This window comes from Dermochelys coriacea, chromosome 1, assembly GCF_009764565.3.
Source record: "Dermochelys coriacea isolate rDerCor1 chromosome 1, rDerCor1.pri.v4, whole genome shotgun sequence".
Lineage (NCBI taxonomy): Eukaryota > Metazoa > Chordata > Testudines > Dermochelyidae > Dermochelys > Dermochelys coriacea.
The window spans coordinates 217,848,110-217,863,962 of record NC_050068.2 but is presented as its reverse complement, the minus strand read 5'-3'; the positions used below and the strand labels follow the sequence as shown (position 1 = coordinate 217,863,962).

Genomic DNA, 15,853 nt, shown 5'->3' with positions numbered 1-15,853 from the left:
GCTGGGCTTTCTACGTCACTGTGGTGCTGACTGGCCAATGGTAATGTTTCTCTCAGCCCCTGTGTGTATGTCCTCTAGAAATTCACCTCTCTACATTTCTCTGTAGGAAGATGTTAAAAGGGGGGTTTCCCTGTGCTGGTCTGTCCTGTCCCTCTGCAGGTATCTTCTAGAGAGTCTTCCCTTCTGAGGCCTAGTTTCCACTGGTTAGGTCGATGGAAGGCAGCTTATGTTGATTTAATTATGTCAGTGTACACACTACAGCCTTGTCCCACCGATGTAAATGCCCTACTACACCGACATCATAACTCCACCTCCAAGACAGGCATAGCACTTATGTCAGTGTAGTTAGGATGACCCAGTGTCTGTGTAGACACTTTTCAGAGTAGCAGCCGTGTTAGTCTGTATTCGCAAAAAGAAAAGGAGTACTTGTGGCACCTTAGAGACTAACAAATTTATTTGAGCATAAGCTTTCATGAGCTACAGCTCACTTCATCAGATGCATTCCACTACGTCCCTTACATCAGCTGTTGGCTGTCTTGTCAATTTCATGGCTCCATGAAAGCCGGGTAGCTAGAACCCAGCTGCCTCCCGGCTCCCCACACTCCAAGTCGGGATGCTGCACAGAGGCTCCAAGCTTAGGGAGCTGAGAAGCCTGGGTGGTTGGCCCCTGCTCCCAGCTGGGAGCGGAGAGGCAAGAAGCACAGGGGGCAGCTGGACTCCTGGTGGGGAGCTGCGTGGAGCTAAGAGCACTGGCTGGCAGCCCCCCACCCTGCCCCTCTTCAGTCAGTGGAAGCACTCCTGTCGAGGACACGCACCACTGAAAGAAGGAGGGTAGTGTGGACATGCATCATTGCAGTGATGGTCTAACATAGGTTGACTTAGGGCTGTGGTATAGACATGCCCTGAGTCTCACTCACTTGTAAGGTGTACAGAGGGAGCAAGGGATGGGCTTTAGGGTGGCAAAGAGGAAACCCCATTGGATGGAGAAGTCACTATTTATCCTTATTCCTGGGGCAGCAATGGCATTTCTGACATACGTGTGTTGATATAGAATGCCACGCTTGCCCCACCAGTCCCTCTGCTGAATGTGACGAACAGAAGTGAGATGATGCAACACCCTCACACCTGCAGCAGATAGACTGCACAACAAGAACCACCTGGAGCAGCTGAGAACCAGGTAAATCCTTTCCTACCTCAACAGGCCCAAGATAACACCAATTTCTCTCCAGACTGGGCCTTCTAAAACCTTATGTTTTGGAGTGCTGTGGTTTTCCAGCTGATGTTTGTTTTTGCGGCTGCGGGCTTGTACTTAGCGAGGAGATGGTTTAGGGGTCCAAGAATCAGCTAAGGAGCATTCACTGGGCAGAAAGCCCAGTTGAAATCCCAGCAGAGTTGTCTTGGCCCTCTTCTGAGATGGATCATTAGCGTTCCATGCTGCGTGCAAGTGTCTCAGATGCAACCTTTAACTCTGAGTTCATACCCTTGAATATTAAGTGTCTCTCATAATATGTTGTAAGAGCAGGGATTTGCAGTGGGGATGCCTTTTTACAGCTAGACTATCCTTCATTCCCTGTTGTGCAGCATGGTGAGCTCTGGCTGCTTGCTGCCTTCCACCAGAGCTGGTTGCATGTCAGTGCTGGTAGAGCACACAGTCTTTGGGATGAACAAAACCAGGGAAGCATTACATGGTGTTACCTGGGAGAGAGGAAGGAAGGATGAACATCCCCAGCCTCTTGTGTTGTGGAACCTTGAAGCTATCAGAGCCTTTTGTGATGTCATAGGGCAGGTGATGGCAGAGTCATGAGAACATAGGGCCAGCCTTGATGCCAATCCCATCCCACCTGCTGGCTGATGGGCAGTGATGATATCATACACAAACAAATCCCATGTTGCCCAGAAAACTAGGACCTGCTTTCTCTCCCAGGAGGCCCTAGGGGGTGGCTGAGTGAGCTGACCACTGAAGAATCCTTTTAAGGGGAAAATATCCAGAGAGAAATTCCCCGCCACGGATTGACAGGGTCACACACAACCCCATTGCCTCACACGTCGGCCAGTACTGAGGGTGCTGGCACCATTGTATGGGTTGGAACAAGGTAGATACGATGCAGATTTACTGTGTGATATAGGGATCCTTACGTTAGACAAGCAAGTACTTCATTTTATGTGAGATTGAATGTGAAACTGGATTGTACTGGGGCTAAATGCCCTCCTTTCCACCTTCTGGAGACTGGGGATATCACAGGAAATTAACAGCATTCTTTGGGGGAGTAGAGGTGTGAGGGGGCAGAGTCCAAGGCAGGGCTAGATTAAGGCAATTCTAGGCCATAGTAGGCATACCCTTCAGTGAGGCCCTCAAGGCCCCACGCTGCTTAGGGTAGTAGTGGCAGGAGCTACCCAAATGAGAGCCATATTCTGGACTGCCACCACGCCCCGTTTTCAGGTAGGCTTCTGCAGTCCATCCTCGGAGGGGAGAGGGCTCAACCCCACCCACACAAAGAGAAGGTACTGTGTGGGGATCGTTGTTGACAATACCCCAGCAGAGGTGTGATGGGGAGGCAGCAGAGAGGGCTCCCCATTATAGCAACCTCTACTGGGGTAGAATGAGTGAGTAGGGCCCCCCGCCAGTAGCTGGTTTCAGACTTAACACCCAATTAAGATGCATGGAGCAGCTCAAACCTCTCCGAGTATTGGTTCAGGCTCTCCTGAATCAAGCAGGCATTACTGCATTGATAACACTCAGGTCACATTTTCAAGGTTTTGGTTCACAACCAACAGGGCTAGAAACAAAAAAGCTGAAATTCTGACTTGAAGAGCTGGGATGCTAGGCACAGACTTGTAATGCCTATGCTTTAATCTGTCCCTGCCCTCAGAGACGGGTGTTATGAGAAGGGCGGAAGCATCCTGCAGAGGGTGATGCTTCGAGGTAGCAGAGCTTAGAGATGGAGGATGTCTGGCATTGTCTAGACTAGAAAAAGAAATTGTGTTTTAAAAACACATTTGAATTAAATACTGGTTATAAACATGTTAGTATCTAGTGTAGATAGGGCTTAACACCTTTTAAAAGACATCAGCTGGTCATGGCTGCCTTTGTGTTCACTATCTACACTACAGGACATTGAGATGTGTTAAGTGGTATCTTTAAAAACCCATGCTTTCCCCCTAGTGTCTGGTAGACACATGACTGAAATGCTGAGTTCCTGTTACTGACCATGTTGTGCAACTATTTTCTTGTTTAGCAAACAGTCACACGGACCCTGGTGCATTCAGTGATGGCCTCAGTGCTGGGATCGTTGCAAATTGGTTACCACACAGGAAACATCAATGCCCCACAGATGGTAAATGACCAGGAGAAGGAAATGTGGCGTGGAGCTTGGAGAATGGGATGCGCAGTGCTGAGGAGCATAGAGGGACTGACTCCTGCAACTAAACGATAGGAAAACCATACATTAGGCCTTATCTCAGGCCCACCTTGTGAAAGGTGGGCGCTAGCACACTCTGAAAAGCAGGAGAGAGTTCACTCAATTTCTTGCATTATAATGAAACAGTTATTTAATGTTCACCATTGCAGGAAAGGACGTAAGTCTGCTCTGAGCAGAGCGCCTCCACAGAACTTCTTATTTAACAGGACATTCTCTCTGTAGTACTTCTCTGGCCCCCATTACCATATTTATCTAAGCGCCTCACAATCTTTAATGTCTTTATCCTCACCACCCCCCTGTGAGGCAGGGCAGAGCTATTATCTCCATTTTACAGATGGTGGCCTGAGGCAAAGGGAGACTAAGGGACTTGACCAAGGTCACAGAGGAAAACCAGGGACATGAACATAGGTCTTTAAAATCCCAGGTTAGTGTCCTAACTCTTGGACAATCCTTCCTCTTCATTACATGATATTTTCTTCACTGACGGTGAACTTAGGCCAGCAGCTTTAAAAAGCACAGTATTAATTTATCTTACCAGTGTTATCTAGAACAGTCCAGCCCACCCCCACCAACCAGGACAGGGTGGTTCCCTACAGCTGTTCTCCAGGACTTTGTCCAGTCCTTGTTTTAACTATCCCAAGCAATGGGGCTTCCACCTCTTCCCTTGGGGAGACTTTAGTCTCACAAATCCCTCACTGTCAGGAAATGTTTCCTGATGATCCAGTCTGAAATCTTCACACTTGGCTCAGTTTCATCCTGTTTGCTTCCTTTGCTTCACCCATCCCTGAACAATTTCTCTGCCTCCTTGGTGTCAACGCTTTTCAGTCACTGAAAGCTGAGGGGAAGTAAAAGGGGGGCTGATATGGAGGAAGATGGGGGATGAGAGGGTGAAAGCTGAAGGGAATTGAAGGAAGATGGAAGGAAATGGAGGAGGCTGAAGACTGTGGAGATGGTGAGGAGTAAGAAGGTATGAAGAGATGATCACTGAGAGGGGGCTCGGGAAAGCTGAGGAGGAGTGATCAAGATTGAGTGAAGGAGGAATGGGATGAAGGATGAGGAGAGGAGAATTAAGGCTGATGGAAAGTTGAAGACATTGATAAAGTCTGAGGAGAAAGGAAGGTCACTGAGAGAGGAGGATGGAGTTGGAGGGGAAAAGGGGCTGAAAGGAAGGAGGGATAAAGGTGGAGGGAACAGGAAGAAGGAGGATGAAGAGAGAGGGAAAAGATTGGTAAGAAATATGGGGTTGTCCTGAGATGAAGGGGAGGAGACTGTAGGTTGGAGGAAATGGGGACTGACAGGAATGGAAGGAAGGCTGAGCAGAAGGGGATGTGAGCTGCGTGCAGTGATGACAATGGCAGGTGGCAGCTTGAGTCCTGCCTGAGATGTTATCGCTAAACTGATCAATGAGGAAGTGAGTGGTGTCACCAGCAAAGCAGAATGCAGATTGGACATAATGTAGGTGCAGGGAAGACTGCTGAGAAGAAGTTGGCATGAAATGTTTCTCTCCTACACAGGTGATAGAGGAGTTCTTCAACCAGACCTGGAAGGAGCGGTTCAAGGAGCCCATGTCTCTCCAAGCACTCACCACGCTTTGGTCCTTCACCGTCAGCACCTTGGCTTTGGAGGCCACCGTCTCAGCGCTCACTGTGGGCATAGTGGCTGATCATTATGGAAGGTACATGCAGTGGGACTGTGTTTAATCACCACACAAAGGCAGAGAAAGTGCAGAGTCAATGAGTCAATACAAGAGAGGAACAGGGTATTCCCAGAGCAAGTACCAGAATGGTACCAAGTATTCAGGACCAGCTCTAGGCACCAGCAAAGCAAACACGTGCTTGGGGCAGCACAATTCCAGGGCGGCATTCCGGCCCTCCTTTTTTTTTTGTTTTGGCTTGGGCAGTTGCACTCTCGGAGCTTGGGGCAGCAAAAAACCTAGAGCCGGCCCTGCAAGTATTTACAAGGGCCATGTCAGAGAGGAGCTGTATATTTTCAGGGCCTGGGTCAGGGAGAAGGCTGGGCATGTTCATGGTCAGAGCCAGTGTCTTTGTGCCAGACTTTAATGTATTCCCTTCCTCCATAACCCACCCTGCTATCTCTTTGCTGTCTCAGGCGCAATTCCATCCTGATTGCTAACTCCCTCTCCCTCATGGCCGTGGGATTCATGGGTGTCTCCAAGATTTCAGGCTCCCTGGAGGCACTGATTGTGGGGCACTTCCTCATTGGACTCTTCTGTGGACTCAACATGACCTTGATTCCCCTTTATATCCAGGAGATATCCCCAACCAGGGTCCGTGGGGTCTTCTCCACCATGAACCAGCTGTCTCAGACAGTGGGCCTCTTCATTGGGCAGGTAAAGAGCTGGCCCTGGACAAGGATTACAACTATAATTTCCACCTAGAATTTCACAGCAAAACTCAGATCCTTCTGCAACAGAGACCAGGCCCCGGACTAGCTGAGCTAAAAGAGAAATAATGGAATTTCTGTTAGCTCCAACGATGTGAGGGCTTATGACTCATAGGCCTGAGCCCATCAGAACATGAGGTGGGGGAGCAGGGAGGGAGCATGAGGAAGGATATATCCAGTGATGAGCTGCCAGAAGCTGAAGAACTGGTTCCTTCAGTCGCTCTGGGTCTTTGGCGGCACTTTGGCGGCACAGCCTTTAGTCGCTCTGGGTCTTCGGCGGCACTTCGGCGGCACGGCTTTCAGTCGCTCTGAGTCTTTGGTGGCACTGAAGGACCCGCCGCCGAAGTGCCGCCAAAGGCTCAGAGTGCCGCCGGGTGAGTAACAATTCACAGGGGAGCCTCCCCAGCCGGGATGGACAGGACGGTCCGGCGGGCCGCAGTTTGCCCACCCATTTAACAACTAGTTCTAAACCGACTTCTAAATTTAACAACCAGTTCACGTGAACCGGTGTGAACTGGCTCCAGCTCACCACTGGATATATCCCTCTATAGGTTTCAGAGTAGCAGCCATGTTAGTCTGTATTCGCAAAAAGAAAAGGAGTACTTGTGGCACCTTAGAGACTAACAAATTTATTAGAGCATAAGCTTTCGTGAGCTACAGCTCACTTCATCGGATGCATCCGATGAAGTGAGCTGTAGCTCACGAAAGCTTATGCTCTAATAAATTTGTTAGTCTCTAAGGTGCCACAAGTACTCCTTTTCTTTTTATCCCTCTATAGGACACACTGAATGCCTTTTCAGACCTATGTATCTGAAACAGAGGACTGCTGGTACAAAGGCCTGGCACACCTAGCAGCATGACTCTCACCTTTTGGTCCAGAAAGGTGCTGGGTTTGGGTCCCTCAGTCTCAGGGTTTATGACACAGGGCAGTGTTGGTGGGACAGAGACGGCTACTGCCTCCCCCTACTGGGCATGAGATAACGTTCTCTGGAAAGTTTCTCTCTGTCTCTTGGTTTCAGATCGTGATCCTGGAGAATGTGTTGGGCACTAGCCGATGGCAGCCACTCATGCTGTCCTTGTCTGCCCTACAAGCCACCCTCCAGTACCTCACCCTGCCTTTTTGCCCCATGAGCCCCCGTTACTTTCTCATCAATTGCTACGAAGATGAACTGGCTGCCAGAGGTAAGGCACAAAATGCCCACTCAACCCCCCAAACTGCAGGACTGTGAAACCTAGATCCACAGGTATCAGAGAGATGGGATGTAATGCAGTTGTTCCTTACAGCCTATTCTTCAAGCTGTTACCTATTCCCATACATCAGGGCATAACTGATTTCTAGCTTGCTGGAGAGTCAGGAATAAATGCCTTCTCAGAGGACAACATTGCACAATGAGAGAGGGCTTTGTCTTCTTCTGAAGCATCTGATTCGGGATGAGCTTTGCGGGGGAGACCCTAGAGCTGATTTAAAAGGGAAGGAGCATTTTCTCATCATGTTACTTTGTGTCTTTTTCTCCCAGGTAATCAAGTATTCCACAAAAATATTCCGGCTAGCTGGTGTTGCCCAGCCCCCACACACTACCATGGGAATTGGGGCCATTAACATCCTCTTCACAATATTCTCTGTAAGTGGGCTTCACACGGAGCTTTAATTCTCTTTTCTGGCTGTTTGGCTGATAGGCAGTCAGTCTGTCCAGGCAGACATGCCAGCCAGTGCACAGGGGGCAATCAGAATATAGGACTTGCTCACCCTATAGAAACAAAACAATGGTCTGTTCATTTTGATATCCCACCTCCTGCCAGATGGGAATAGACCAATAGTCTAGCTAGTCTGAAATCCTGCCTCCTGCTATACCAGATCCACACTGCACCTATCCCGTCTAGTATTCTACATTCTGCCCTACCATCTCAGATCCTCGGCTTCATCTAGTCTAGTATCTCACCTCCTTCTAGTCCTATATTCTACATCCTACCACTCGGAAACACACCAGTTAGCCTGTCTGATCTGTTATTCACCCTCTTTCCATATCAAACCATATTACTCATACATCTATTCCAACAGTCCTGCCTGCCAGAGTGACTAGACCAATGGGTCAAATGTTGGGTACTTCATTAGAAGGAATAAAACCCTGTAACAATTTTGCATCACTACATCAGAGTATTGGAGTTGGGTGGGGGGTGTGGGGTGGGAAATGTCTTCCTTTCCCACAGCTACTGAGCAGTCCATGCCCTGAGGCATGTGGATTGACACTACTAGTAATTTTCACTCATTTACACCAACATATTTTATGCATTTTTTAAAAGTATTTTCTTCAATAATATCCTGGTGAGGCAAGCACCACAGATTAATTATAATGTATATCCAAAAGTATTTGCTTGTATCCATTTGAAATCTGCTGTCTTTTAGTGCCCTCTTCTTCTTGCATTAAGGAGAAAGGGTATAGTGGAACACTCATATAACCATCTCTCTACCATTCATTATTTATAGTCCTCCATTATATCCTGTCTCACTTTTACCTCTTTCTATAGCTGATCTATAATGCAAGGTCAAGGCCTGATGAGCTAATGGAATCTTTCTTGGTTCTCCACTGAAATTTACCCTGGTTCTGAGTGACCCATTTCCCAGGTTCATCTTTAACACATCATTGGTGCCTGCTAGGTTCATGGTACTGTTCAATGTATCATCGAGAGCATGGGTGTTTATGGGTTAGATCAGTGGTTCCCAAACTGAGTGTGGCAACCCTAAATGGGGTCATGCCATCAGCAGATGGGATTGCGGGGATCCTTAGTGTGTGGAGAACACCATTTTGCTCCACACTGCATGATTTTACATTAGAGTTGCCAATTTTGGTTGGACATATTCCTGGAGGTCTCATCACATGACATAATCTTTAATTAAAGATTAATCTTTCATTCCTGGAGACCCCAGGACAATCTTGGAGGTCTAGTAACCCTACTTCGCCTGCATGGTGCATGCAAGGTCATGATGCATGGAGGATGCCATTTTGAAGAGCAAAACGGCATCCTCCATGCTGTCTGGGGTCCTGGGAGGATATAATTCATTAAAATACAGTCATGCCAGTAAAAAGTTTGGAACCCTGTGGGTTAGATGCTTAGTACAAATGTGCAAGGGCTAAAATAAAAGAGCAGAAAGAACCTCAGGATTGTATGAAGGTTCTTCTCTTTCCTTTCCAGGTCTTCCTTGTAGAGAGACTGGGCCAGAGGAGTCTGCTCATGTTTGGCCAGTTTGTTATGGCTTTATGCAATATGCTGCTCACCCTTTCCGTTGATACGATGGTAAGTCGGTACTCTTGCATTCTTCTGGGTTTAAACAAATGAAGCCATGTTCCACCTTCCATCACCACAGCATAGTGTCGAGGGTGCTGGGCTACTGGGGAGATGTTGCTCTTCATTTTCTTAATATAGAAGCATGGTGTCAGGAGTTTACCACACTCTGCCGCAGCCCCTGCCCTGCCCGCAGCCACCCCCGCACCCCCTGCCTGCAGCCACCCTCTGCCGCACCCCCTGCCCTGCCCACAGCCAGCTCCTGTCTCCAGCCATCCCCTGCCTGCAGCCACCTCCGTACGCCCTGCCCTGCCTCCAGCCATCCCCACACCTCCTGCCTGCAGCCAGCCCCTGCTGCACCCCCTGCCCTGTCTCCAGCCACCCCTGTACCCCCTGCCTGCAGCCAGACCCCATCTCCAGCCACCCCTGCCCTGCCTCCAGCCACCCCCGCATTCCCTGCTTCTAGCCAGTCCCTGCCGCACCCCCTGCCCTGCCCGCAGCCAGCCCCTGTCTCCAGCCACCCCCTGCCCTGCCTGTACCAGCCCCATGCCGCACCCCTACCCTGCCCGCAGCCAGCCCGTCTCCAGCCACCCCCGCACCCCCTGCCCTGCCCGCAGCCAGCCCTTGTCCGCAGCCAGCCTCTGCCCTGTCTCCAGCCAGCCCTGCACTCCCTGCCTGCAGCCAGCCCCTGCAGCACCCCCTGCCCTGTATCCAGCCAACCCCTGCCGCATGCACCCCCTGCCCTGCCCGCAGCCTGCCCCTGTCTCCAGCCAGCCCCACACCCCCTTGCCTCCAGCCAACCCCGCACCTTCCTGTCTCCAGCCAGCTCCGCACCCCTTCCCTGCCCTCAGCCAGCCCCGCACCCCCTGCCTCTAGCTAGCCCTGCTCCACGCCTCTGTCTGCAGCTGGCCCCACGTCCACTGGTGCCCTGCAGTTCCCAGGGCAGTAACCCTGCACACCTGCTTCAATGAGGGGGGCAGGGAGCAGCTGGGACCCACACATGTGCACACTCTAGGGTGACAAGACAACAAGTGTGAAAAATCAGGACAGGGGTTGGGGGGTAATAGGAGCCTATATAAGAAAAAGACCCCAAAATCGGGACTGTCCCTATAAAATCGGGACATCTGGTCACCCTAGCACACCCCCAGGGAGTGGTGGGGATCCACACATGTGAAACAGAGCTCATCTCTAGTTCAGGCCCTTCTTTTTAAAAAAGAAATTTAGGCAGGGTTAACATACATCCGTATTTTCCCTGACAGGTCAGGCGTTTTGGTTGTTAAATCGTCGTCTGGGAGGAATTTTTAAATTTTAAAAATTCCTCCCAGGAAAATACGGACCTATGGTAACCCTGTTGGTACAAAAAATACATACTGGAGCACATCCCTTAATCAGAACTTTTTATAGGGAACCGGTTGTTAAGATTTTGGCAGCTCATCACTGTCTCCAGTCACACCCCAGAGCCCTTACCCCCAGCCAGAGCCCTCATCCCGCCACATCCTCCACATTGTGCAATATAGGGAAACTGTTAAACGGTTACTGTTTCCAGTCCATTTTTACATTATTTTTAAAAACATATATCAGCTTACAAGGCAGGTGTTGGTGGGGTGGGACTTGGACCCGTTCTGGGCACCATCAACAATTATACAAACCTGGCGCCCATGAGGATGGGTGACCTTTGCCAGTTTCCAGTGAGAACTCCAGAGACAGCAAACTATGTTTTCACCACAAAGCACTCAAGCAGTGTCCTCAAACTTGGTATATGCAGCATAGGCACTGACTTCGTGGGTGCTCTGGGGCTGGAGCACCCACAGGGAAAAATGAGTGGGTACTCTGCACCCACCATCACCCAAGCTTACCTCCCCACCCCCCCACCTCACCTCACCTCACCTCCATCTCTGCCTCCTCCCCCTCCCCTGAGCGCGCCGCGTCCCCGCTCCTCTACCCACCTCCCAGTGCTTGCCCCCCACAAAACAGCTGTTTTGTGGCGTAACAAGCTCGGGGAGGGAGGGCAAGGAGTGGGAACATGGCACGCTCAGGGGAGGAGGCGAGAAAGAGGCAGGGCAGGAGCGGGATTTGGGGAAGGAGTCAAATAGAGGCAGGGAGGGGGTGGAGTTGGGGTGGGAACTTTGGGGACGGGGTTGGAATGGGGTTGGAACAGATTTCCATTGGAAAATTCAGTTTCATCTAAATCAAAATGTGTTGGAAAATACAGAGACAAGGTGGGTGAGGTCATATTTTTTATTGAACCCACTTCTTCTGGTGAAAGAGAAGCTTCTGAGTTACACAGAGCTCTTCTCCAGGGAACCAACATAGTTACAACAATACTGCAAACAACAATTCTCAGAAATTCTCGATTTTAGCAATATTTTGGAGGGGAAACTGCCAAAACAAGTAATTTTGAAATTTTTGTTTGATTTAGATAACGTTGAAATGTTCTTTTTAATAATGTCGAAACATTTCCTTTCAACAAGGTATTTACAATTTCATTTCAACTTTTATATTACAGTGTATTATTAATGTTAATATTATAATGCTTAGATGTTGTTGAAACAAAATGATTCAACATTATCAAAATGAAACTTTTTGATGTTTCTGAATTCAAATTTTTGAGAATTTCCATTCTGCGACAAATTTCAAAATTTCAACTTTCTTCTTCCAATTTGGAACAAAAACCAATTTCAAAATGTTATAATTTCCCCCGGGACAGAAATTCCATCTCCCAACCAGCTCTACCAGTGAAGACAAGACAGTCTATAGTGTACACACTAATTAGCAAGTCAAGGTAAACCTTAGGCTCCCCTGTAGTCTTTAACTCAACCTGCAGACTCACATGAAAACTACAATCTGCCTTGTCTTCACTAGGATTTTTCCTCATGTTAGCTAACTGGAGTTCAGAATGCAGCCAAACCCAATCATTACAAATTAGAGCTAGAGCCTGGGAGATGTAAGACCCAGGGGAAACCTGAGGAAGACTGACTGTAGTCACTGTGATGGGAGAAACTGAGACATTTCCTGCATCTTTAAATGTCAAGTGCCAGAAATCTGCTTCTTGAGCTATGAGAAGCAGGACAGGACTTTCCACTCCAAAGGGAGGCAGGAAAGCACTGTAAAAAAAGTATGTGAGGGCAGGAAAAGGATCACAGTATGGCCAGCTGCCACTGAATCAGAGCTGGATGCTATAAAATCACATTAGCACAGAAAAGGGTGCCACGTACACAGGATACCTGATGTATTAATGGTCTTTGGCAGCGCTTAGATGCATGCTCATGCCAATAAAACTATCAAAATTTACAGAAGGAGAAGCTTTGGGTCTGACTCACCGTTGCCTTGCTCCTTGTGTTGTCCTTTACCCCAGTGCAATGTGGATGTGAAATGGGAACAGAATGGTAGCGTTTTACACCCACTTTGCACTGATATAAATGACTGCACACGGTTCAGGGCGATTGACAAGCAGACCCTATATTGCTCGTGGCTAATGGAGATTCTCCCTTAGTCCATGTACTCAGACACTGGGCTTTTGGAACAGGAGGGTCTGAGATCTGTCCTGGAGTGGAACAGTGACAACCACCAAGTTCTAAGTGGCCAGAGGTTTGTTATTGTATACAACCATTACCACTATGAAACTGGCCCTAGAAACAGGTATGGGGTGGAGGGGCTCATCATTCCCTTGGAAGCATAAATGTGCACAGGGAGAAAGATCTGCCCCAAATGTGCACGGCAACAAAGTAGGGCATGTTGTATCCAATCATGCCCTGTGAATGTGGTTCACAGCTGAGCTCCAGGCCTGGGCAAGGAGGCAGGAACAGATCTGAGGAACCAGACAGTGCCACAGTCCCCCTGCTGGCAGGCTTGTTGCAGGCCAAGCACTGATCCCAGTCTGGGACACAGACACAGGAGCACTGTGCCCTGGGAGGTGTGGTCAGCTGGTATGGGATGCTCAGGGACCTGGCCACTATATGAGAAGAGAGTGAGTCCAACTGAGGTACGACTGAATGGGCTGGTATAGCACAGGCAATGCCCCTGTCCTGCCAGCCATCTTCTCCTTGCAACTGGGGTGTGGATCCCAACAGCCACTGAGCCCTGGCTGTGGACCCTGCTTGGTGAGTGAAGCAAGTCCTGAGCACAGCCATACCCAACAGCTGTACACGCCATACCCTGATAGGCTTCTGTGCCAGAGGGGTCACTGGCCTGAAGGCCCCATTGATCTTTATTTCTAAAGCATTTGTGACCTGCTTTAATGTGTGTGTAATGCAGTGCCCCAGGGCAGGGTGTCAGCAGCAGGTAAGGTGACCAGATAGCAAGTCTAAAAAATCGGGACGGGGTGGGGAGTAATAGGAGCCAATATAAGAAAAAGCCCCCCAAATCGGGACTGTCCCTATAAAATCGGGACATCTGGTCTCCCTAGCAGCAGGGACTGAACCTGGAGCTCTAGATCATAATATGTGAGCTTCTACAGCTTGATCTAAAAGAGCTAAGGCTATAGGCAGCTCATCCACTTCAGTCTGAGGCCCAGTCACCACTAGAGGGAAACAGAGAGCCACAGCGAATGGGTTACATACAGTTTCCTCCCCCTGGAGTTGTCTGCTGGGGCTGGGGCTGGGTGTGCACTCCCCAGGCTTGTAGAGCCAGATACACCCTGGAATGCCTGTCCCTACACTCCATAGGAGCCAGCAGTGCTCCTGCAAAGATTATAGTACCCCCCCGATGTACTGTGTCTACTTTTGTAGCACTTGTAACCCTTGCCCTCCTGGTGCTAATAAAGGTACTGACACTGAGAGAAAAAAGCAAGAGAGGGAGAAGGCATAGAGAATAAAGTAACGGAGAGTTAAGTAGACTACAGCACCCTCTTACTCCCTTCCGTTCCTTTCATATCCCAGGGGCCTGGGGATGTGTGGTACCTTGCTAAATGCATCCGATGGAAGTGAGCTGTAGCTCACGAAAGCTTATGCTCTAATAAATGTGTTAGTCTCTAAGGTGCCACAAGTACTTCTTTTCTTCTTGCTAACCTGCTCTCCTGCCTTCCCTTCCTAGCACATAGTGGGCCCCTATGTCTTCCTGCTCTTCACAGGCTTCCTGCTGATGGCTGTTCTCTACACCTACTTCCGAGTGCCGAGTGCCGGAGACATGGGGCCGCACCTTTGAAGAGGTGGCTGCCGAGTTCTGCCAGGCTGACGCCATCCTCACCAGCCGCTTGTAGCGGGTGGGACAAATGGACCAGGAGGGCCCATTTTGAAGAGCCTGGTAGACATGGCCTCTGCAGCCTCACTCCTGTCCTATCCCCCCAGTCACAGCCCTTCCTACTACCCGCTGGAGGTTTCCACATTTTTACCGTCCCCCAATAACTCCTTTACACCTCCCTCTGCCACCTCCCTGGAGCAACTTTACATACACATAGTACAAGGAGCCATGGTTCTAGAGCAGTGGCTCCTTACAGGCCCCCAGGTCCCTCAAAGCATTGGGAACAGGATGGCGGGCAAGAGGGAATTCACATCCCAGCTCCCCATCTGCCACTCTAGTGTGGTGTGGTCCCTGCCCATTCCACCCTTGGACCTCCCCCCATTTCTTCCCCTTCCCTCACTCCTACCTGCTCCACAAATTCCCTCCCCCAGCCTCTCATCCTGAAATCCCCCTACCCCGCCGAACACCCCTCCCAACCTCTCTGGAGCTCCTAACTCCTACATTCACCCCATGCCCTTGGGGTTCCCCTTTCCCCTTTTCCATATCACCCCACCACCAACCACTATTTCCTCTCCCCCTCCCTGAGCTCCAACCTGCTTCTCTTGCCCAGTCCCTGCCTTCTCGATCCCCCACTTCCATCCTTTTCTGATCTCCTTTATTCCCACTCCCTTTCCACAGCCTCAGTTTCTCTTCAGGCCTAGGAAGTGGCTGCGATGAAAATGCCAGGGGGAGGCTGTGTGCAAACAGCTCAGGGGTTTCAGAATGCACACAGTGGCATGACATTGACACTGCATGGGTTACCAGGGAATGGTGTTTGGAGTCCCATTTCTCCCCTCCCCTTTCCCCCCAAATTGTGTCCATGGATTTCTCTGTCCTAGGGGAGGTCGTGGAGGGCAAGAGTGTGTCCCCTTGTAGCCCATGCCATGTGCTGCTGGGTGACTACAACAGAGAGGATCCTCTTGCTGTAATTCCCTCATGCTTAGAGTGCCCTGGGCTCGCTGGAGATGGTGGGTAGGGTGGCCCTGCTATTGTATTTACTATGTTAAATGGGGAAATGAGCTGACATTAAAGTTTGTTTTAATCTGGGTATGAAGCAGTGTGCTGGGGTGGCACCTGGAGGTCAGAGGGGTGCATTACATGGGTGTGGCCCCTGTGCAAAACTCCAGGCTGTTCCCTATTTTGAAAAGATGTAGTGGGTGGTGAATGGTGATGTGACTGCCAAGGGAGGTGTTCTCCATAAAGACCCCCAGGCACTGACCTGTGTTTACAGGTGAGGAGAATTCCAGGGCTGTGTTTGCTGTGGAGATCCCAGCTGATATACCCCAGTGCAGATCCACACATAGATATGTTTATTCTTCAACAAACAAAATGGTATTTCTTCATTTTTGTTCAAATAAAGTTATACTTTTTGAAATCCTCAACTTGTTGTTCCTCCACCTTGAGAGCTTTGTGTACTCCCAGCATGGTCCATGTTAGCAGGCTTTTAGCCAAAGTCAGCATAATTAGTCTCTCCTCATAAATAATCCCCTTTTGGGCTATGGATCAGTTTTGTTGCTTTTCTCTGAACTCTC

At 49.6% G+C, this 15,853-nt stretch overlaps 1 long non-coding RNA gene across 1 annotated transcript; it reads left to right on the top strand.

Moving 5' to 3' along the window:
• The first annotated feature begins 8,653 nt into the window (after positions 1 to 8,653).
• On the top strand, positions 8,654 to 15,186 carry LOC122460151. Its single transcript, XR_006281257.1, has 3 exons — positions 8,654 to 8,766; positions 13,066 to 13,071; positions 15,166 to 15,186. It is a non-coding gene; the product is annotated as an uncharacterized LOC122460151 (long non-coding RNA).
• Positions 15,187 to 15,853: the final 667 nt, after the last annotated feature.